At 39.2% G+C, this 22877-nt stretch overlaps 1 pseudogene; it reads right to left on the bottom strand.

Moving 5' to 3' along the window:
- Nucleotides 1–17143: 17143 nt before the first annotated feature.
- LOC129399874 (non-histone chromosomal protein HMG-17-like) overlaps nucleotides 17144–22877 on the bottom strand; it is a 34245-nt pseudogene continuing 28511 nt past the window's right edge.

Genomic DNA, 22877 nt, shown 5'->3' with positions numbered 1-22877 from the left:
TGTTTTCAAACTACCTCCTTGTTTGCTGTTGATCTTCTCTTTGTAGCTCGCGTAGCGGTGCTGCTGGTGGTGCATTGTCACGTGATTGGTTTCAGAGCTCACACACTTGGTTGCAGTGCTTGCTGGCAATCATACATTTGCTTGTGATGAGGACCTCAGTGTCAGAGCCAGAGATAACACATAGCAATAATGTGGGGCAGTGCCAAGGTTTGAACTTGTGACCTCAGGCATGCCAGGAAGACACTTCACCACTGAGTTCTGTACACTGGCTCTTTATTACATGCTGAAGGATTCTCGTGGAATACTAAAGCACACAAGGAACTTTCCATGCCAGTTTCACTTATTTCTAGTTGTGGACTTTTTCCTCCTGGGGCAGTAGCAGGGCTGGAGCATCAGAGAGTTTATTAGATTATGAGGAGAAGCTGGGATGCAGGGATTTGAGACCCCATGAAAATGGCTACCAAACCTTCATGCCAGAGTATAATTTCCAGAGCTTTCAAAGAACTGGGGACCAGCTGAACAAATGACTGAGTTATCATCCTTCTGGGTCTGCCAGGGCTTGAGGAGATTGGAACTAAATTCCTTCTCCTGGTACCTTAACGGGGAGCTAGCAGTCTGTCTGGCTTTACTGAGGGCCTGTGAGAGCAGCCAGGCCAGGACTTCAAAATAGTACTTCTCAAATGCTTTCCATTCATCAACCACTCCTTTAGGCCAAGAAATACAACCCAGGGGCTGGAGCGATAGCACAGCAGGTAGGGTATTTGCCTTGCATGCGGTTGACCCAGGTTCAATTCCCAGCATCCCATATGGTCCCCTGAGTACCGCCAGGGGTAATTCCTGAGTGCAGAGCCGGGAATGACCCCTGTATAACGCCAGGTGTGACCCAAAAAGCAAAAAAAAAAATACTGGCAGAAAACCCTTATATTTTTTATATAGCTCATTTTGAATCAATTTGGAGTCATTGTGGACTTTCACATCTTTTATTTTGTTACCCAAATCTGGGAACCCCCCCCACTCAATTACACAAGCCCATGTACGGTTGCATCCCTGAGTTTCAGAAGTATACTGGGGTTTCTTCAACTTTTCCAACACCCAAGCTTTTTTTGCTTGAATCATTTTTATGTCACCCCAGATATATAAAATAGGTATGCAAATCAAAGATTGACTGATAATAAATTTAAAATGTATTCCAAAGCAATTTTTTCCATGATCCTCATGCTCAGTTATGTGCAGGTGGAAATTCATGACTCAAGCAGCTAGGTTTTTCACAAAATAAGTGACTATAGCAACTTAAGGAACTTCAGAGCTTGTCGGATCCTCAAATGAACATATACAGGGAAATTAGTTAATCACCTGGAAGGGACCTGGCTTCCAGGAATAGGAAGAGTAAGAAAACTTCAGGACCTGGGGAATAAAAAAGATGCAAAGGGAAGTTTTCTAAACAAAAATAAAACACATAGCAGCATTTAAAGAGACTTGATACTGTATCACTACAATATTTTCTCTTAAACAAGAGTCAAACAGTGTGAAATAGAACAGTATATGATATAAATGTGTTAGGTACTGTGTAGTGCCATAAAAATAAAGGAGAAGAAAGTAATTGAAAACAGAGCTGGGCCAGAGAGATAGTACAGGGGTTAAGGCACACGCCTTGCATGTGACCAACCCTGGTTCAATCACTGACCCCGCATGATGCCTTGAGCACTGCCAGGAGTGATCTCTGAGCACAGAACTAGCAGTCAGCTTTGGCCACTACTGTTTGTGGCCCCTACCCCTTCCCCAAAAGCTCTGCACTGCACTGTAGCACTATTGTCCCGTTGTTCATTGATTTTCTTGAGCAGGCACTAGTAACATTTCCATTTCGAGACTTGTTACTATTTTTGGCATATTGAATATGCCACAGGTATCTTGCCAGGCTCTGCCGTGTGGGCAGGATACTCTTTGGTAGTTTACCGGGCTCTCCAAGAGGGACAGGAATCGAACCCGGTTTGGCTACGTGCAAGGCAAACGTCCTACCCAGAAGCCAGAAGCTCAGAAGCAAAATATAGGGTTATGGATATTGTATAGCCTTTCATGCACCCAATCTGGTAGATTTGACACTAGTGATTCATGCTGTAAGTAATGAGCCTTATAGAATGAGAAAGAGAGGGGGCAGAACTGCAGGTCAGAGGAGGCTGTCACCAGGAATAAGTCAAAATGAGGGGAGGACAGTGGAGTGAAGACAAAGGAATAGCTCTCTTGAAAAATATAATGACCTATTAGTATGCATAGATAACTTAAATGTGAGTACATGTGAGGTATTTATATATTATTCAATGAAAAAATATTTCTACAAATGGTGTTATGGTCTTACTAACTAAATAAAAGAATAGCCATGGTACTGTATTGCTGTCCTTTTATCAAAAAGACCAAACTCCTGGGTGTGCATATGTGTGTTTGAATATGAATGTAAGTGTATATGTCTATGACAGTTTGTAAATATTTTATAATGGAAAAGAAATTAAATAAGAGGAGAGAGAAAGACTTCTTTCAACCTTCTTCATATTTGTTACCACTGTCATGCATTGCTTTTGTAGTTTGGAAAACATCAAATTTAGAATTAGAATAAAAAGTTTTTAGGTGCTAATATCTGGGTGATTGAATAATGTATTTTTAGTATGTTGGGGGTAATACTAAATCAGTATGCCCTAATCTAATCATGCTTAGCCAGTGCGCTCCCAGCTCAAGAGCCGGCCTCGAAAGTTCCATCCATTGGCAATTCTTTTGCTGATGAGAAAAGAGCAGTTATTTCCTCTGAAATTAGAGCTGGACTGTGCGTCTTATTTCCTTAGTGAATATCACACAGAGAACTTATTCTTCCAAGTGTGGGGTGGGGCAGGTGGGAGGAGGGGAGAAATCACTATTTAGGGAACATTTTGGAAAATTGTGGGACCCTTCTGTAGTTATTGTCATACAACACTTTTTAAATTTAATGAGTCAAGTCAAGGGATTCTAGACATCTGGAACTGTTCTCTGGTGGTGTTCTCTGAAAAATAGGATTATCTTAAGTTGTGAATGGATATGAATTAGATATACAATTTGTTTCACGTTCACGTGAGCCAAACTAACTTCATCTGACAAAGAAACAATAAATAGTTTGGTCTGATTTTAATACATACCTAATTCTCCCAAAGTGTACTACAATATACATTGTACTGAGATTCTATCTTGACTGAGTTCAGAATATCCTCCACAAAGCATTCAGGGTGTTCCTCTCTCTAATCTAGAATTGAAAAGTCACATTTAGGTGACTCAGAGATTTAACCACTGGAACCAGTTCAATATGTCTTTCATTATATTTATCATCAAGTATGTGTTCACAGTGTGAAAATATAGAAAGGATATTACTGTTGCTTTTTCCCCTTTTTATAGTTATAATGTTGATCATTTGAGTTATAGGAAGGCAATATTATCTATCATTTTTATTTCAGAAAAGCAAAGGTACTTATCAATTATAAAAAAAAGAGATTTAGATCTGTAGGATGACAGTGACCTGGTGTATGGAGTATGGGACTCCGGGAGAGGGGGATTCAGAGTAAGGAAGCAGATGTCAGAGTTCTTGACCGGTCCTCTATGTCTATCCCCACACTTCAAGGCTCACATTTTCAATGCAATGGGCCATAGAAATGTTCAGTTTAAACAGGTGGGAAAGCTAAGTGAAATGAGTCAGAAAGAGAGGAACAGACATAGAATGACTGCATTCATTTGTGAAGTATAAAATAACATAATATGAGACTGACACCCAAGGACAGTAGACACAAGGGCCAGGAATATTGCCCCATAGTTGGAAGCCTGCCTCATGAGCTGAGGGAGAAGACAGCTGGGATAGAGAAGGGACCACTAAGTCTATGATGGTTGAAGGGATTGTTCGGGATGGGAGTAGATAAAGGACCAAATGTCATAGCCTCTCAGTATCTACATTGCAAACCATAATGCCCCAAAGTAGAGAGTATGGGGGAAATTGTCTGCCATAGAGGCGGGGGAGGGGGGAGAATTAGGGTGGGGAGGAGGATACTGGGGACATCGGTGGTAGAAAATGTGCACTCGTAGAGGGATGGGCATTTGATCATTGTATGACTGAAACTCAAACATGAAAGCTTTGCAATTGTATCTCACGGTGATTCAACAATAAACAAACAAATAAATAAACAGGTGGGGAAGCCTACAACCACAATGGGACTTGTATTCTTCTGAAAATATGGGGAGAAGTTTCACAAACTTCCACCGCCAGTCAGATTACTGGACGGGGAGCTTTCTGGATGATAGGAGAAGAGAAAAGAGAGAAAGAGACAGAGACAGAAACACAGATAGAGAGAAAAGCCTGTGGCAGAAATCTGTACTTCTTTTGTTTCCTACACATGAAATTCAGACGTTCCTACAGTTCTGGCTGAAGCCCTGGAGCTTCTGAGAAAGTGGATGACTGGGCAGAGAACTGATTTTAGAAAAAAGACTTCAAACAACCCAGGGAGCCGAGATAAAGAACTGTGTTTCGAGTACTACCACCAAGAGGCAGTGGGCCTTTGAAACTCATCATCAACCCAAGAAACAGGGGCGGGATAGAATATACAGTGGGTAGGGTGTTGACCTTGCTCACAGCCAACTTAGGTTCCAACCCTATCTGGTATTCCAGATAGTCCCCAAGCACCACCAGGAGCAATTCTTGAATGCGGAGCCAGGAGTAACCCCTGAGCATCATGGGGAGTGGCTTCAAAACAAAACAAAACCCCAAACCCCAAAAACCTCAAAACACCAATCCAAGGAACAGAATATGACCTTTACTCCAAAAACAGAATCTGAGAGAACACAAAAGCAAACGCTGGGATGATACACCTCATGTCCTCATATTCTCTTCAGCCACCTAGCCTCACCCATCTACATCCAAAAGAGAGGACCATGAACCTCTATTTTCCCTAGAAATACTAATGATTTCAGTGAAACTACTGCTTGCAGAGTCTAGCTGGACCTGAGCTTTCTTGGGTTGGGTTAAATGTTTTGCTGGCTGCACAGCATGTGATCAGATCACTTGGCGAAATTCAAAAGTTGATCTTCCCTTTGCACTTACAGGCAGTAAAGGTGAAATTACAAATTAACTGGAAATACAAATATCATCAGACAATCCTCCTATTTTTTGATAGAAGGAAGTTTTTAGAAGTAGGCACTGGAGGTGAAGGAGGTTATCTCCAAGATGGGAGGGAACAGGGAAAGGGGAATTTCCAAACATAAGCCAAGTTTTTCCACTTGACAGTTTTGCCTTGGGCTTATCCTGTTTGTCTTTATCTGAGCTGAGATAACCAGAAGCTGAGGCCAAAAGATCTGTCCTTTGTTCTGCATGACAGAGCACAGTCCAGCTTAAGCAAGAGTTAATTAGAGTCTGCTAGAAAAAGGCGAAAAGAGCAAGAACACACTTTAATGGAAGTCTTTTATTTCAAATTTTTTTCTGCATGATCTTCTTTTCCCAAATATGGTTTGCAGATTTTCTTTTCTTTCCCTCTCTATGCTTTCTCACAATGTGCTTTCTCTCTCTCTCTCTCTCTCTCTCTCTCTCTCTCTCTCTCTCTCTCTCTCTCCTGAACTAAGCATTCTTACATTCTTATTTTTATTGATTTTGGACTTTAGCCACCCTGCATTTTGTGGGAAATGGAGTTTTAAAATGAATCAATAGTTTTAATACTAGGATGGAGGGGGAACATCAACAAAGGGTTTGGGACAACAATTTGCCTATATTCAGTTTGCCACGGTGGAGATTTGGTTTAACAGACTTCCTAATCTGTGTTTCTATGAGTTCAGCTGCTCTAGCTGAATAACTGTTGTCCCGTTATTCATCGATTTGCTCGAGCGGGCACCAGTAACGTCTCCATTGTGAGACTTGTTTCTGTTGTTGGCATATCGAATATGCCACAGGTAGCTTGCCAGGCTCTGCCATGCGAGCTGGATAATCTTCGTAGCTTGCCTGGCTCTCCGAGAGGGACGGAGGAATTGAACCCAGGTAGGCTGTGTGCAAGGCAAATGCCCTGCCCACTGTGCTATTGCTCCAGTCCTGCTTTAGATTCCAGGTGTAAGCAAGATCACCAAGTTCTCATCTTTTTGTGTCTTCTTTCACTTGTCATAACGTCCTCCAGGTTTGTCCCTGTTGTTGGAAATGGTAAGATTCCCTTTCTAGCCTTTTCATCCTTTAATCTGGGGACAGACACAAGTTATTTCTGTATCTTGGCATTGTGAGTAATGCTTCAATGAGCATAAGAGTGAAAATACCTATTTGAGACAACTGATTCCATTTTCTTTAGACATATACACAGTCGTGGGATTCCTGAACCATAGAGCAATTCTATCTTTACATGTTTGAAGTACTTCCATAGTGATTTCCATAATGGATTGACCAATTTACCTTTCTGCCAAGGAAACATAAAGGTTCTCTTTACTCCTAGGAATTACTTTGTTGAGTTACCAGGAATTCTAGATGGCACAATGGAAATGTTTGAAGATGTAGGAGGATATGAAACCTTGTTCCAGATTAGGAAATGATTTGGGTGATAGAAAGATGGGAGTTCAGGTAATAAGTTACCTGTGGTTCTTTGGGGTAACTCTAGTGAACAGGAATGGAGAGCAAGGTGGAATTAGACCAGAAATAATACTTTGTTATGTACAGAAAGGATTAAGAAAATATGGAAAGTTGAGAAAAGGGATTAAAAAATTTATTATATAAATGACAAATAAGAAAGATTTAGTTTTACTAAATCTTTGACTGATGAACAGAAATTCACATTTTCAGTACTACAGTTTCCTGGTAGAATCTCTAGTGAATGGCCTGAAAAAACTGCAGCAAAATTATGCGGCCTACCACATTATGAGTAATTACTACATAATGACCTAAATACTTACCATGCTAAAGTCTATATCCATTTGTTCACCTAGTTATAAAATCACCACATGTGGTAGATGTAGCAATCTCTGTCTCACAGTTTTTAAGAACTCATGGATCAATAAATTCTTGAACATGGAACCACTCTCACTCCAAAAGTTAATGTTGAAAACAGTGAGTTTGGGAAGATGTAGTGATAAAGATGAAGTCTAGTTTCAGGAGTAATTTCACTCTGTACACATTGTGTCCATAACCTAGCATTGCACTAACCCTTGGAGGGAAATTGATTAATACAAAATTTATCTTTGCCAGAAGGAGCTCAAATCTACTAGACAGGATTTTTCCTTTCTGCAGAAGCTTACATTTTCTTTGAAACACATCTCTCTCTTTTTCATCCTTACATTTCTTTAGTAAATTTCTTTAAATAAGACTATTTTACTTCAAAAAATCTACTAGACAGCTCAAATTACAATCCATTACAAGATAAGTGTAAGATGAGAAATGTCTATATCTAGATAGGTAGTAAAATTTGGAGGAAAAATGAATTACCCTGTGTCAGGGAGGTTATAAGGGACAAATCAGAGTTTTCATGGCAGACAAAGGAAATGCCACATTGTAGAAGATTAAATATATGGTTTATTTTGGAATTTTGGAATTGAGGTGTAAACAGGGGTAGTGAAGATACAATGACACATATTAGGAGAGATAGCGTCTGATGAAATGTTCGCTTTTAAGAAGACTATCTCCTGCATTTTATAGCGATGTATAGATATTTCTCATGAGAGCAGAGACCCTGACAAGAAAACTTTAAAATTTCTGACAAGCGTCTCTCTCACCTTCCATCATGACAATTATTTCTGTGCTAGCTCCATTTATAAATATGAAGAAAAGACAGAGAAATACAAATACTCTTGATGCCAATGTCCAATGTTCTGTGTCTGCTACAGAAAGGGCTACCAAATATAATATGAAAGTACAGCTATTTGGTCCATTTTGTGGTGCTACTGAGAAAATCAAGCAGGGAAGGGAAAACAAAACCAAATCACTTCATAATGCAAAAATATCTTATAGAAAAAAATATAGATTGCAGGTTATTCTCATTTATCATTTCGAGCACTACCTAGTTTTTATGTCAAGAAAACAAATATGTTTTGCAATGTTATTTCTATTGCTTTATACAGATGCCATGCTAATATATATATAAAATATATATATATGCACATATATATAGACGTTCCTATTTATTTATCATTAACACACTCAGACAGAATCTCCTGCCCTCATGACAGACTGTCTTCACCAGTGCCCCCTCGGAGGGGAGCAGGTTGAGTCTTCCTCCCCACCCAAAGCAGAGCTCCGGCAGCTGAAAACCTCCAGAATCCAGCCACAGCCATGCTCAAGGCCACTCTCCACATGCTCGGACAAGCATCATCCACGAAGGAACCGACAGAGGAACCAAGGTTTGCAAGACTCGTGACTGAGTACTCTAAGCCTGCATAGGATCAGACTGGGCCTCCTCCAGCCAGATCCCTAGTTTTTCAGTAGCTAGGCAGTCAAACCCACAAACTGCCCCCCACCCCCCACCATGTAATTTCATCAATGGCCAAGATCCAGTCACTATAAACAAAGCTCCTGGAAGAGAGTGATGCAGAATCTTGCATGGCAGAACCTGGCAAGCTACCCATGGCATACTAGATATGCCAAAAACAGTAATAATAATGGGCCTCATCTCCTTGACCCTGAACTTGACAGGGACAAATGGAGATGTTCGTTACTAGCGCCCTCTTGAGCAAATTGATGAACAAAAGGACAACAGTGATACAGTGATCACACACAAAAGGTGTTATTCACCATATCACACACATATCACAACCCATATTTTGAGAATTTTGAGGATTACCTACATTAGAGAATAAATGTGAATTACTGAGCATACAATACACTCTTATTAAAAACTATACTTAGCATTGTTGTCCAATAGGTATAAGTGAAAGAGAAATAATCTAGTCACATTTTATTTTATTATTATTATGTTTTTTGGTGTGGGGGGAGGGTGGATAGCACACCAACTGTGCTTAAGGCTTTTTCCTGGATCTGCATTCAGGTATCACTCTCAGTGGAGTTCAAAGGAACAGATGAGGGCTCAGAGGACCATATGAGGTGTCAGGGATTGAACCCAGTCAGTCGTGTTCAAGGCAAGTGCCCTACTTGCTATCCTATCTCTCTGACACTCTAGCTACATTTTACATAGGAAGTTTTAGCCAACTGGTATGTCAGAAATATGGGAAGTGAATATACTTATGTTTCTCAATTTTCCCAGGTTGAGTTTTCTGAGACAAACTTGAGAAGCTGGATGAAGGGAGTAGTTTGAAAACCGCCCCACACACATTATCATCACTCAGGAAACTTGAAAAAGACTGTTGCCTGGTCTTCAATGCAAGCTCATAGAACTGGAATCTCCAGAGGACAGTTTTATGCTTTAGTACTTTTAAAATCTTTCTAGGCTACTCTAACCATTACCCGGGAATCAACAAGTTAAGATACTGAAAAAGTATGGACTAGCCTTGAGAAGAAGCCAAGGAAGATTCCAGTGAAATAGCAACCCTTGAGGGATGAGAGAGTGTAAGCCAAAGTCACAGTGTAGCATGGCAGAGATGTCTGAAAAAAAGAAGCAAAGATTTGGTGACCAACTAAATGTCACAGAATCAGCAATACATTCACTGTATTTCTTATCATGTGGCTACTGAACCAATTGAGAGAGGGTTCAAAGGATGGTGGAACACAGGCAAGATCATGAATTGAGCACTGAATGAAAGAAAGAGAAGATGAAGAGAAAGACATTTTATTGGAGTTATATATTGACAAATCTTCCTGTAATAGTTTCATTTTCCAACTGGCTCCACTCCTTAGCCTTAGCTGTTGTGTAGGGAGACTAAAAAACTCCAAATTTGGAGTGGAATCACTTAAACTTAACTTCTGTCTCTGTCCTCATCAATATCTCAAATCAATTTTAGTTGCAATAATACTTCTGCAGATGTCTTAAGTTAGTTATTGTTTCTGTTTTCAAAATAGAGTTATATTAAGTTTCATCTTCACTTAATTTGCTTGTTTGATAAGTAAGCATTTCCCATCACTTCTTATCTTCTAATAGGAAGTAAAGATTCACACCTGATATCACCTGCCTAATATTTTCCATCTATGTACACAGGTTTTCCATGCACAGATCCTAAATACGATGTTTTCCTGAAGGAAGAAAATTGTGAAATTGCTAATAAAAAGGGTCCTTTCTCAGTAATAAGATTTTTATAAGAAAACAGCTGGTTATTTTGCCTCTACCCAAATTGTGGCAAGGATAATGACTGATAGACTCTGGGGGAAGTTCCTGGCTTATTACTTTCTTAATTGTGGATTAGTTCAGTCTCTGCTATCATAAGTGGAAAATGACTTCTAATATATGTTTATTTGAACCTGAAGGTATATTCTTTAGCTGAGCTTTCAAAGCTAGTTCTAGTTTTTGTGTTATATGAAGAAATAAAATTTCATCCATGAAGTTTCTATACTCTAGGGTTCAGAGAGAAAGAAAATCCTGTGCTCCAAGTCCTGATTCTATATCCTTGTACCAATGTTGCTTTTTTCCAAGAATGTTATATTGAAATTTTGTTTAAATCTTTCTTCGTGATTTTTCCAATCATCTGAGATTTAACACATATAATTTTCATGGCTTGTCACTTTTAAGAAGATTGTTCCTTTTCATGAATAAATATTTTTCTTCTAATGCTTTATTTAGGTAATCAGTGTTTCAGGCATACAATCTATAGATATTAGAAATTTGATATTGGAAATAACTAGCAACTTAGAAATGAATAAAACTAACTTATCAAATTTAGAAATAAAAATTCTTTTTGGCACAAATCTTTGTTTCTCTCTACCCTCACCAGTATTTCTTTAATCCTATTAATTATTTAGGTTTTGACTGTTGCTTATTCTTGCACTGCATCATAGCACTGTCATCCCATTGTTCATCAATTTGCTCAAGTGGGCACCAGTAATGTCTCCATTGTAAACTTGTTACTGTTTTTGGCATATTGAATACGCCATGGGTAGCTTGCCAGGCTGTGCCATGTGGGTAGCATACTCTCGGTAGTTTGCCAGGCTCTCTGAGAAGGATGGAGGAATCAAACCCTGGTCGGCCGAGTGCAAGGCAAACGCCCTACTGCTCTGCTATGGCTCCAGTCCATTACCTATTCTCCTGTTCTTACATATAGTAATAGGAATGAAGTGTTGACTTGTCCCAATTATATTAATAGGTATTTTGTCCAGAAACTGCAAGAAAATCAAGAATAGTCTTGTTCCTCAAATTTATTATAAATTATTCTATTCTGCATATCTATATTTTTGGCAATTAGAATAAAGATATAGTTTCTTTGGATTCATGCATACATATGCTTTGTAAAACAATTCTGGAACATACTTAAAATAATTTATCCTTCTGCTAATAAATAAAAGTGTAAAAATGCATCCCATAAGGAATAATTAGAAGTTTCTTTAAAATGTGACACTTAAATACACACATAGACATAGACTTTTAAGATTACAATTTAGATAGTATAATGGTGAACCACTTGTAAAATTTATGTGAAATCTATGCTAAATAATTGTTTAAAAACATAAAAAGCTTACCAATCAATGATTCTGTAGAATCCGAAGCTGGCTTTCAAGCACTCAGATGGAAAAGCTTCCCATATAGATAGAATTAGAAACTATTTTACTCTAGTTTTTTAATTTAAATTGAATGTAACACGCTAAAGTATTTGTGGCAAGTTAATCATTGTGCCATAGGATTTTAAAGCCTCTGCTAGACTCATATTAGCCTTAAAAAAATAAAGAAAAAAAGAATTTTCAGTTCTTATAGTTCATTCCCCTAAGGATAAAATGATAAATAATGACAGACTGAAACATCACCTTGAGATTAAAAACTGAAGAAATATCAGAGGACAATATTCACAAATGTATTTTTTAGATTAGTCCTATGTTTAAACATGCAACCTCTGTTCACCTCCTCCCTCCCTTCTCTCCACAAACATGGCTGGGAGTGTTTTGCATGTCAGGTCCTGTACTGGGTATAGGGTTACAAAGGAAAATGAAGTAGTTCTGTCCTTGAATGAGAGACATAATTGGAATCTTTAGGAATCACAATTTGACAGCTTAGACACTAGAAAGCAGGGGCGGGGGTGGGCGGGGTGGGGGAAGTATCTGTTATACTCATAATTTGGGTTCTTAGAAGACTTTTACCCCAGGTGGTGTCTCCTAGTAATATTATCCTTGGAATAGGGATTATAGTCTACCCAATATAACTAGACTGGAACATCTTCATAGACCCAACTAATTAATATTATCCAGTCTGGATTTCAGAATGGATATAAAATTTGAATTATTTTAAGAGATAGTAGGAAGGCCCTGGGCTACATTACAGAAGGTTGGGCCCTTGCCTTGCATGTGGCCAACCTGGGTTCAATCCCTAGCACCACATTGTATCCTGAGCATCCCAAAGTGATTCCTGAGCACAGCCAAAAGCAAGCCCTGAGGACTGCTGGATATGACCCAAACCAAAAAGGAGACAATAGGGAACCTGTAATCATTTATAAATAAGAGTAAGACTCAAAATTAGGAATCAGAATCTAAGCTACATGGTCTGTAAATCATTTTTGTGAGATTTTCAAATACTCAGTACTTCACTAAGAGAGATTCCTGCTCTCCTAGACATCAGAAGAACAATATGGACATGCAGTTTTGGAGTTAGGTGAAGGAAAGTCTTTTTGTGATAAAAGGATAGAAGGTCTGCACCCATTGGGTTTTGAGGGGGATCATCTGGTGTCAAACATCAAACTAGTGTCAGCACCTGCCTTGTAACACCTGTGTTGTATCTTAAACCCACCTAATCCTGAAATCTTATGAAATAGATAGTGCTTTCTGAATCTCCCCTAAGTCAAAAATCTTAGGGCTCCATTTAATTCTGCACTACCTTCATGAAGTGCTTACTATAAATTACACCATTCTGGATCAGTACCCAATCAGGGTGTTGAGTGCCCATGAGAGATTCTCTGCAAAGGAAGTAACTCTAGTTTGGGGGATTTTAATGTCTGAAGATACCTAGGAAGAGTGTGGAGAGATTGATCTAGAAACTCGTTGATTCTTAATGAAAACTTTATGTGTGAGGTTGGCCTCAAAGAAAGTAAATGACTGTTATTTATTCCTCTAAGGGGTAAAGAGAAGCATAATGGTTTCATTCCCATTATATTAGGTGCATTCCAAGGGTCCCTGAGAGGAGAGAAGGGATTAGAGAAAATACTGAGGAGCCTCCACTAAGTAAGGTATTAATTATAGGACAATGGTTTGGCGGAATCAGAACTCAGTAAGGTGTTAATCTAAAGAAAATGGGTTGGGAGACAATTTTATTTATTTATTTATTTTCAATTTTTGATACCAGAAATTTATACCAATTTTTTCCCTCAGTGGTTGCCACTTAGATCTCATGTTTTCAGTTTCTTGAATCTTTATTTTTGGTATATGGCTATATATTTTATTCATATCACTGGAATAACTAAAATCCTGCTGCCTGTTAACACATTATTTCTTCTTTATTTAAAAAATTTTGTTTTATTTATTTTATTTAATATTTACATTTTTTATTGAGTCACTGTGAGATACACCCTTACAAAGCTGTTCATGATTAGCTTTCAGTCATGCAGTGTTCCAACACCCATCCCCCCACCAGTGTACATTTCCCAGCACCAGTGTCCCCAGGTTCCCTCCCATCACCCCCCACTCCCCACCTCTCAGCCTGTTTCTATGGCAGGTGCTTTTCTTCTTCTTCTTCACACACATTCTCCCCCCCCCCTTTCTCTCTGAATGCTAAAAGGTTTAATAGGAGAATGGATTGGGAGAATCTGAGCTCAATAAGGTATTAATCTGAAGACAATAGATTGGGAAGAAAATTTATTTTTTAAACCTTCCAGCAATCAGGAAATGAGTGTGGGAGAAAAAGGACTCTTCATCTAGGAATCTGACACTAGACCTCTCAGTCGCTGAGTGGCAAAGGGGGTTGGCAGGAAAGTAGCCGACTTCAAGGGTGCAGGAGTGGATGATTAACTTTCTTCACCTATCCAGCTCTGGACAAGGAGCTTTTCCTTCACCCTGGAAGGTTTGTCCTTGATGCCTCTGGATAGATATAGGCCTTCTTTTGTAAATTCTGTTTATTGTGGACCTCTTAAGTGGGCAAAGAAATTTATTAAAACAAGGATAGAACATCTAATAAAACATAACCCTTGGTTTTAATTTCTGTGATCCAAATAATGTATCTTGTTCTTTACTACAGAAACAAAAAAATCAGGGATATATATACAAGATTTTTATGGCTTCCCACTAAATCTCCAATTCTAATTGCTTTTGTTTTTATTTCCATTACGATTCTTTGGTTTTAATATTATAAATGACTTCAACATATCTTAAGAAATGAGAGATAAGGGGGCTGGAGAGATAGCACAGCAGGTAGGGCGTTTGCCTTGCACGCGGCCGACCCGGGTTCAAATCCCAGCATCCCATATGGTCCCCTGAGCACGGCCAGGAGTAATTCCTGAGTGCAGAGCCAGGAGTAACCCCTGCGCATCGCCAGGTGTGACCCAAAAAAAAAAAGCAAAAAAAAAAAAAAAAGAAATGAGAGATAAATAAAATGCAGACTTTTCTTTTTTCTCTTTTGCATGTGCTGATCAATTGGGTGTTGCTCTAATTATCCCCCAAATTACACTCGTAGTGGAAACACAATAAAGTTCATATTGTAATCATTTACTATTTTGGTTGCTCAGGCAAAAACAAATAAACTTAAGTCATGTTTGCTTTCTCTCACACCTTGAATCTAATCTATCAGCACAGTCTGAGACTTTTACCCCTAAATATCCCAAATCAATCCTTCTCACAACTTCTGTCTAAACTATCCTTGTCCACACTATGACAGGAAGCTTGGGTTTGTAGTTGGCTCTGCCGAGATGTGACCCGGGTGGCCGCACGTGTGCAGCCTCTTCGTTTCTGGATGACCATGATGACCATGATCCTGGAGGCCAGCTACACTACTTTTGGTACCAGCAGCTTCTTGCAGAAATGTCTCTAGACTGTGAACTAAGCCAGGGCCCCATGCTGCCCCAGGAGGGGAAAGGTTTTTCTTTCTCTCTCAGCCTTTCCATTCGCGGGGGGGGGGGAGGGGAAGAAGGGGGAGAAAGGTGTGGTGACTGCTATCTTATAAGGACCACCAAAGAGAGGTACGAGCTTGCAATGATGCAATTTCTGGCAGAAATTTCACTAGACTTAGTACTAAAATACTAAAATACAGAAATCCGAGACCTCATATCTCTTCATTCTCAGCAATGGAAAACAAATTATCAAATGCTTCCTTTTCAGCAGGTTTGATTTGAGGGGGGGGAATTACAAACAATAGTTGTGAGGTTTTTTTTTTTTTTTTGGAAATATTGAACGTAGTCAAAGTAAAGAGAAAGTAAGTGAAAATTATCAGCTACACAGGCAGGGGTTGGGGGTGGGATGGGAGGTATACTGGGGTTCTTGGTGGTGGAATAGGTGTACTGGTGAAGGGATGGTTGTTCGAGCATTGTATGACTGAGACTTAAGCCTGAATGCTTTGTAACTTTCTACATGGTGATTCAGTAAAAAGTAAAATAAAAAAATATGAGTTAACCGTGATAATTCTTTAAGAAGAGGATATGCGTCTCTGTCAGTATAGCCACAGATATACACACATGTGGTAGTTGAAAGAGGCATAAGTGAAATCCTGCCTATTTTCGCTAGATAAGTTCAGGTCTGATTAGATGCTGTAGCCTTCAAAGTCAGACAGAAGGTTTTTCAACTTCTCACAAAGCTACTCAATATTGTGGTGGGAGAAGCAGTATGGGAGTGAGCTGAACAGTTGGGCACTGGGAATTAAGAGTAGAAAAACAATCTCCTTTTTACTTTCATACTCTTTGAAGTTCTATCTTTTATTTCTTTCTTATGTATACGCGTTATCTATTTTTTTAAGAAAAGAGAAAAGTACTGGTGAAATCATCAGCGCATTGACATAACTTACCCTAAAACACAGCAGAGGGATCAATTGCAGAGCCTGCCCTAAGAATGGGTCTGCTGGATATCTTCCATTTTTTGGGTCCAGATCTATTTTCTACCCTCTACATCTTATGCTTCCTTGGATGGTTGTCATGTCTAAATTCCAGGACCAAGTTTCTTTAACTTGATGTCTATTTTGGTTCATTTAAGGTGAAACCTCACAGAATACTAGAAAGGAGGAGTAAGTGTTTCATTTACCTATGCCCTTGCCACTGAATGCTATAAGTTGCTAGAAGTTATATGCTTTTCCCAATGTTTTCTTTTCTCTATATCCATTTTTTCCCAAGCCAAACTGTATCCAACTTTATTGAAGATGCTTTTCACAAACAGCTGTGGTATTTCAGGCAGGACATGAGGAGAGATTGTTAACAGTGTACAATAACTTTCAAACTCCCTTCTTCAGCAGACTACCAAAATCAGAAAGTCATTATAAAACCCAATGACATCTTCATTTGATGATCTGAACAGGGAACGTTTAGAGTTGGGTTGGCATTTCACATTTAGTACACTGTTTAACAACTTTTTACAAGCCGAATCTGACTTTCAGAAAACGAAAGAAAACTGGCAGAATGATCAATTGAAGATCCAAAATCTGAAAAAGGAACCATTCTCTTTCGAGGGCTGACATCTCAGTTGCACTGCAAAGTCCAAATAGCCTGACACCCTGCTACTTCTTTTTGAGAGTCCAGCTCAACCGATCTCCTTGGGCTTAAGGGTGTCAAGTTGACTGAAGGCAGAGAGGGAGATAGGAAATAGAAACTCACTTTAGTTTTTCCCCACCACAAGTCCCTGGGTGCCAAGGAGACTAATGGGTCACCACCTTCTCTTGGAAACCAAGAGGAAATCTCTCAAACCTAGTAGGGAAAGTTGCTTCTCCCCAGAGCAATCCAGTTTTAGGGACATTCTATTAGTCATGTCTGCTCTTCCCCCCAAAACAACAATTAAGTGTTCTGTGTGTTAATAACATAGCTTTAAGAAAAAAGTAAAACAAAATCCCACACTTTAATAAAACTTGATAAAAAATAGCATTTCAAAGTGTATAATCACCAGAAGTACATAGTTATCAAAAATGTACATATCTCACTCAGAACCTCCAGCATCTTCAGCTTTTTGCGCCCGGTCTGTTTTGGCACCCCCATTTTCTGCAGGGTTATTTCCATCCTTGCTAGCATCAGCTTTACACCTTTTCCCTTTGGGGTCCTTCTCTCCTTTCTTTGCAGGGGCCTTTTAAAGCTTGGACTTTTGCTTTGGGGAAAGAGGTTGAGCTGATATCTCCTCTGTGGATTTCCTCTGTGGTTCATCCTTCACTTTGGCTTTCTTCTTTAGCATCTTCTTCAGCCTTTCTCTAGGGCCTGTTGGTTGCACAAGCTGAGATGCAGAGGCATATGGGCTTTGGTCGGTCCAGGGGTCATTCTCACCTCTTTTTTTCATGTTCTATATTCCTTTTTCTCGTTTGGCAAACTTTGTTTCACCTAAAGAATTATACTGTGTTTTTTGCACACCTTCCAACACTTTTGTTCCTTGTTCCTTTTATACATCTCTTAGTTGGAACCCTGACTGAGACCATGTTTCCTAACAATAAACATATTTGAAGGATAAAGGGAAGAAAGGAGTGAAAATGAGGAAGAGGAGAAGGAGAAGGAGGAGAAGGAGGAGGAGGAGGTGATGGTGGAGGAGGAGGAAAAGAAGGAGAAGGAGAAGAAGAAGAAGAAAGAGAAAGAGAAGGAGGAGAAGGAGAAGAAGAAGAAGGAGGAGGAGGCAGAGGAGTATGAGGAGAAGAAGAAGAAGGAGAAGGAGAAGAAAGAGAAAGAGGAGGAGAAGGAGAGGAAGAAGGAGAAGGAGGAGGCAGAGGAGGAGGAGGAGGTAGAGGAGGCGAAAGGAGGAGGAGGAGGAGGAGAAGAAAAAGAAGAAGAAGAAGAAGAAGAAGAAGAAGAAGAAGAAGAAGAAGAAGAAGAAGAAGAAGAAGAAGAAGAAGGATAAGAAGTAGAAGGAGGAGAAGAAGAAGAAGAAGGATAAGAAGGAGAAGGAGGAGGAGAAGAAGAAGGATAAGAAGGAGAAAGAGGAGAAGAAGAAGAAGAAGGAGGAGGAGGAGAAGGAGAAGGAGAAGGAGGAGGAGGAGAAGAAGAAAAAGAAGGAGGAGGAAGAGTAGGAGGAGGAGAAGGATAAGGAGGAGAAAAATAAGAAGAAAGAGAAAGAGAAAGAGAAGGAGGAGAAGGAGAAGAAGGAGAAGGAGGAGGCAGAGTAGGAGGAGGAAAAGGAGAAGAAGGAGAAGGAGAAGAAAGAGAAAGAGGAGGAGAAGGATAAGAAGGAGGAGGAGGAGGCAGAGGAGGAGGAGGAGGAGGTAGAGGAGGAGGAGAAAGGAGGAGGAGGAGGAGGAGGAGAGAAGAAGAAGAAGAAGAAGAAGAAGAAGAAGAAGAAGAAGAAGAAGAAGAAGAAGAAGAAGAAGAAGAAGAAGAAGAAGAAGAAGAAGAAGAAGAAGGAAGATAAAGAAGAAGAAGAAGAAGAAAAGAAGAAGAAGAAGAAGAAGAAGAAGAAGAAGAAGAAGAAGAAGAAGAAGAAGAAGGAAGATAAAGAAGAAGAAGAAGAAAAGAAGAAGAAGAAGAAGAAGAAGAAGAAGAAGAAGAAGAAGAAGAAGAAGAAGAAGGAGGAGGAGGAGGAGGAGGAGGAGGAGGAGGAGGAGGAGGAGGAGGAAGAGGAGGATTTAGATCATAGATCAAAAATAGGACCCAGGAAAACACCAAGATAAACCAGCCATTCAAAACATGGACATTAAGGCTATAAGGAGCCTTTGAGCTGTTTAACTCCTGTCTTCTTTGTATTATATGATAGAAACTTAGACATAGATTTAGTAACTGTGTCTAAGGTTATATGACCAATTTGTTACAGAGTCAAAATTTGTACCCAATCTAAAATATAAACCCACCTTTTAATTATTTACTTACTTATTTTTTTAATCATAGGCAATAATCTTGCCCAGGCCTAAGATGAGAAAAAATTCATTCCCTTCTGTAAACAATCACTGGCTTATTTCTCTTTGCTAATGCAACCAAAGTAAAATCAATTGATATATATTTATATATCTGTGTGTATATGTATATAACCCATTCACTGTGATTGTGCTCACTGAGATCATACCTAAAGGAAGAAACCAAAAATCTTTCTTCAACTGTGGCTATGGGTAATAGTTTCTTTCCTGGACACATCATCTTTGCCTTCTGCTTTACTGACTCATTTCCTGTGTTTCACTTTGTCCTTTTTTGTGATACTTTCACACATGCATTCTTTTTTTTAAAATTTATTTTATTGAATCACCATGACACACATGCATTCTTATATTTATTGGAGAATACTCTTATTTGCATCATGGTTGACCACTAGAAGTTCAGATTTGAAATACAGAATTGTCTATAGCAACTGTTGCTAGTAGATACAGTTATCTGTTGCAGGCCATCTAGACTCTGAGGTTCTTCAAACACACTCAGGCATGTTTCTGTTTTGAGGTTCTTTAAAGATACTGGTGAGCTTCTCTCCCTGGATAGATAGATATAGACATACATGCACGGATAATGGTAGCCACTATTTTTCAATTTAGAAATTTGTATGTTCCGTCTGGTAGGCTACGTTTGCTTATGGGATTCAGTCCAGATCTCCATGTTTAATGAGCTAATACTATTGACTAGGGAGCAGGGTACAAGGGGATGGTGACTCAGACTCTAGTTTAACCAGAGAGCTTAGAGCTCCATGGAATCATTTTGCTCCTGGCCACATCTCTGCTCAAGCTTGTGAACCAGGAGACCACATCAGTCTAACATGGATAAGTCAGTGCCAGCTCATTGCTGTGTTTGGCCCGGAGTCAGCAACCTGTCCTCATCTGATCTCTTATGGTTCCCAGTGACATTAGTGGGAATTTTGAGGGTGTATCTGAGAAGAATTTTATTCACCCTTCGCATTCTTTCAAAGTAGAAGTACATGTCCCAGAAAGTTCGATACTTATCTCCTTTTCCTCAAGCTTCAACATGCTAACCACCTACTGCTTTGGAAGTAGTGAGCACATTTGAGACACATGGCTCTTCAGAATGTGCCCTAAGTTGATAGGAAAAAAATTAAAATATTAGATCTAGAGTCAAGTCCATAGACGTTATCCAGCTGCCAGACTCTATAATCCAGCTCAAACCATGTGTTTCCCAAGTGAGCTTGTATTGACAAGATTATCTATGATTCCTGAAGGAAGCACGTGGACAGCCCAGAGGTAACGCGGTGGGTTGTAGTTTAAGCAAACATAAAAGTTGAGCCATGTTTTAATGTTGCTGCTGTTACTGTGGACTATATGATTAGTTCCATTATGAATTCTTATGATGCTAATATCTATTAGATCTCAATATTGATCATCTGATTTTTTTGTTAAGGTGAGGGATATATACTAGGTGGTGCTTAGGGGACTATATGCAGTGCCCAGATCAAACCTGAGGTAACCAGTTTCTAAGACAACTACCTTAATATCTGTACTACCTCTTTTGCCTGCAATTTGATGCTTTTGAAGGGATAACACCTGACAATGCTCGGGAATTGTTTGGGAATCACTCCTGGTGGTGCTCAGGGGACCATGTGAGATGCCTGGGATCTAACCCAGGTCACCTGCATACAAAGCAAGCTCCTTGTCTGCTATATCATTACTCCAGCTCCTGTAATTTGTCCTTTTTTAAAAAGGCCAGTTTATAATGAATTTGTGAAATGATTTAAATCAATATAAGGATATATGATTATTACTACTTCTTAGGGAATTCCTTTACTATATTCATTAGGTTTTCACAAACAGAAGAGTCATCTATTGGGCAGATGTGTTGTATGAAGGTAATTTGAAATCAGTACTCTTAACTTACACCTCCAGAATTTATCTTTTTTAATTGACTAGGCCCTGTGTCCCTCCATTTAGCTCTGCTTTTGTATGTGGAAGGAGCAGACGTGAGAGTTATGAAAGACTGAGCAAAAGACTGAGCATGGAGTACTATTTCTGAAAAGAACATTCAGAAAAATAAGGTAAAATTGTTTCCAGCTTTATATTTTACCTGGTTACATATGCATTCCAGTGAAGTTTTAAATCCTATAGGGTATATAGCCCATGAGAACCTATAAGATATTTTAGCAAGAAGGGAACCTTGGAGATCATATATTCAAAAGCTGGGGACAAAGAGGCTAAATGACAAAAGCCTCCCATGTAGGAAGATAAGATGCTAATTTTTTAGAGACTCTCAGCAGTTAGAAAATCAATTTTTCTTAGCATTGAGAATTATTGAGTGGCTAGAAAAGCATCTCACTCTATGAAATATAGTCACTGTTTAGTGCCTTTCCATTTTATTTACTATTTAAAGCACACAACAGCTAGTTAACCAACTACTTATAAAATATATTTAATGTTTAGAGGCACTCAGTGTGGTTATAAAATGATTTCAAGGGTATACAAATACGGTCCGTTAACCACATTTCATGAACTATGGTTCCCTCTGGAAAAACAAAAACATTTTCCCTGGCATCCTGCGGCAGCTTCTCCTGAAGTTTGTAAATGACCCATACTGCTCGAACTGGCTGCCTCACAGGCTGCGATGCCAGCCACTTTAGCTCACACACCAGCAAGATCAATACAACCCCTACATAAGTGATAGGGCGCTGTGTACTCAGAGGCTGTTAGGCTCGCTGATAAAGAATGACTTGACAGACACAGCAAAACGAAGCAGCATCACAAACCCGCAGTTAAGAGGTTGTAATGCTGTAGTTCCTTTCTCCATGCATGTGCATTGGTGGGTGCCCTGAACACAAGATGCATTGATACAAGACAACAGCACTTGCCATGTACATGTATAAGCTAGTTATGACCTGCAAATAATTGGTGGGAGTCTAACAAAAACTGGGGAAAAATTGATTCTTTTTTGCCAAAGGTATCTATCTGTTCAAGACCATTGTGATAGGTGAGGCATAATATGACACAGCATAAATTTATAACAATGAGATGTTTCATCATATTTATTTTCATGCAGTATCCTAATTTCTTGACAACACTTTACTTCACAGTGCACTGATTTTCCTCTTTCATTAGAGAAGCTTTGCAGTATTGACTACTGAGGGAGCGTGATGGAAATGTTGATTTTAATTTCCCATTCATATCATGGAGCTGAAGGTGTGATACTAGTCATTTTGTTACTGTGCCTGAACTATGTATGCTGCCTGCCAGAAAGGTTTCTAACTCAGAATGATGACCATATTTAAGCTGTGGGAATGGATACAAAGACAGAGATTTAGGATGACCAGGTGTAAATTCATGTTTCTTTTTCTTTTTTTTTTTTCTCTATGGGAGAAGTACTTCCAGCAAGAATGATTAGTAGTAAAATCCAAGAATAGTTGATGCGCTTATATAGATATTTTAAACGAAATTAAAGAATTGCATAAAATCTCTGAAAGATAGAAATGTCATATACAGACAAAAGCTGTAAAATAGCCTTTATACTTTGTAAAAAATAAAAGAATTTTGTTTTCAGAAGGTCCGACTTTAGGGGGGAGAAACTCCAAACAATAATAGTGAGTTTTTTTGTTAAAATATTGAATGTAATCAAAGTAAAGTGAAAGTAAAGTGAAATTTATCAGTTACACAGGCAGGGTGGGGGGCTCGGAAGCTGGAGAGGTGGGCGGGAGGGGGGAGGTATACTGTGATTCTTGGTGGTGGAATATGTGCACTGGTGAAGGGATGGGTGTTCGGGCATTATATGACTGAGACTCAAACCTGAAAGCTTTGTAACTTTCCACATGGTGATTCAATAAAAGA

This window comes from Sorex araneus, chromosome X (genome assembly GCF_027595985.1).
Source record: "Sorex araneus isolate mSorAra2 chromosome X, mSorAra2.pri, whole genome shotgun sequence".
NCBI classification, from domain to species: domain Eukaryota; kingdom Metazoa; phylum Chordata; class Mammalia; order Eulipotyphla; family Soricidae; genus Sorex; species Sorex araneus.
This window is presented reverse-complemented; position numbering and strand designations above follow the sequence as displayed.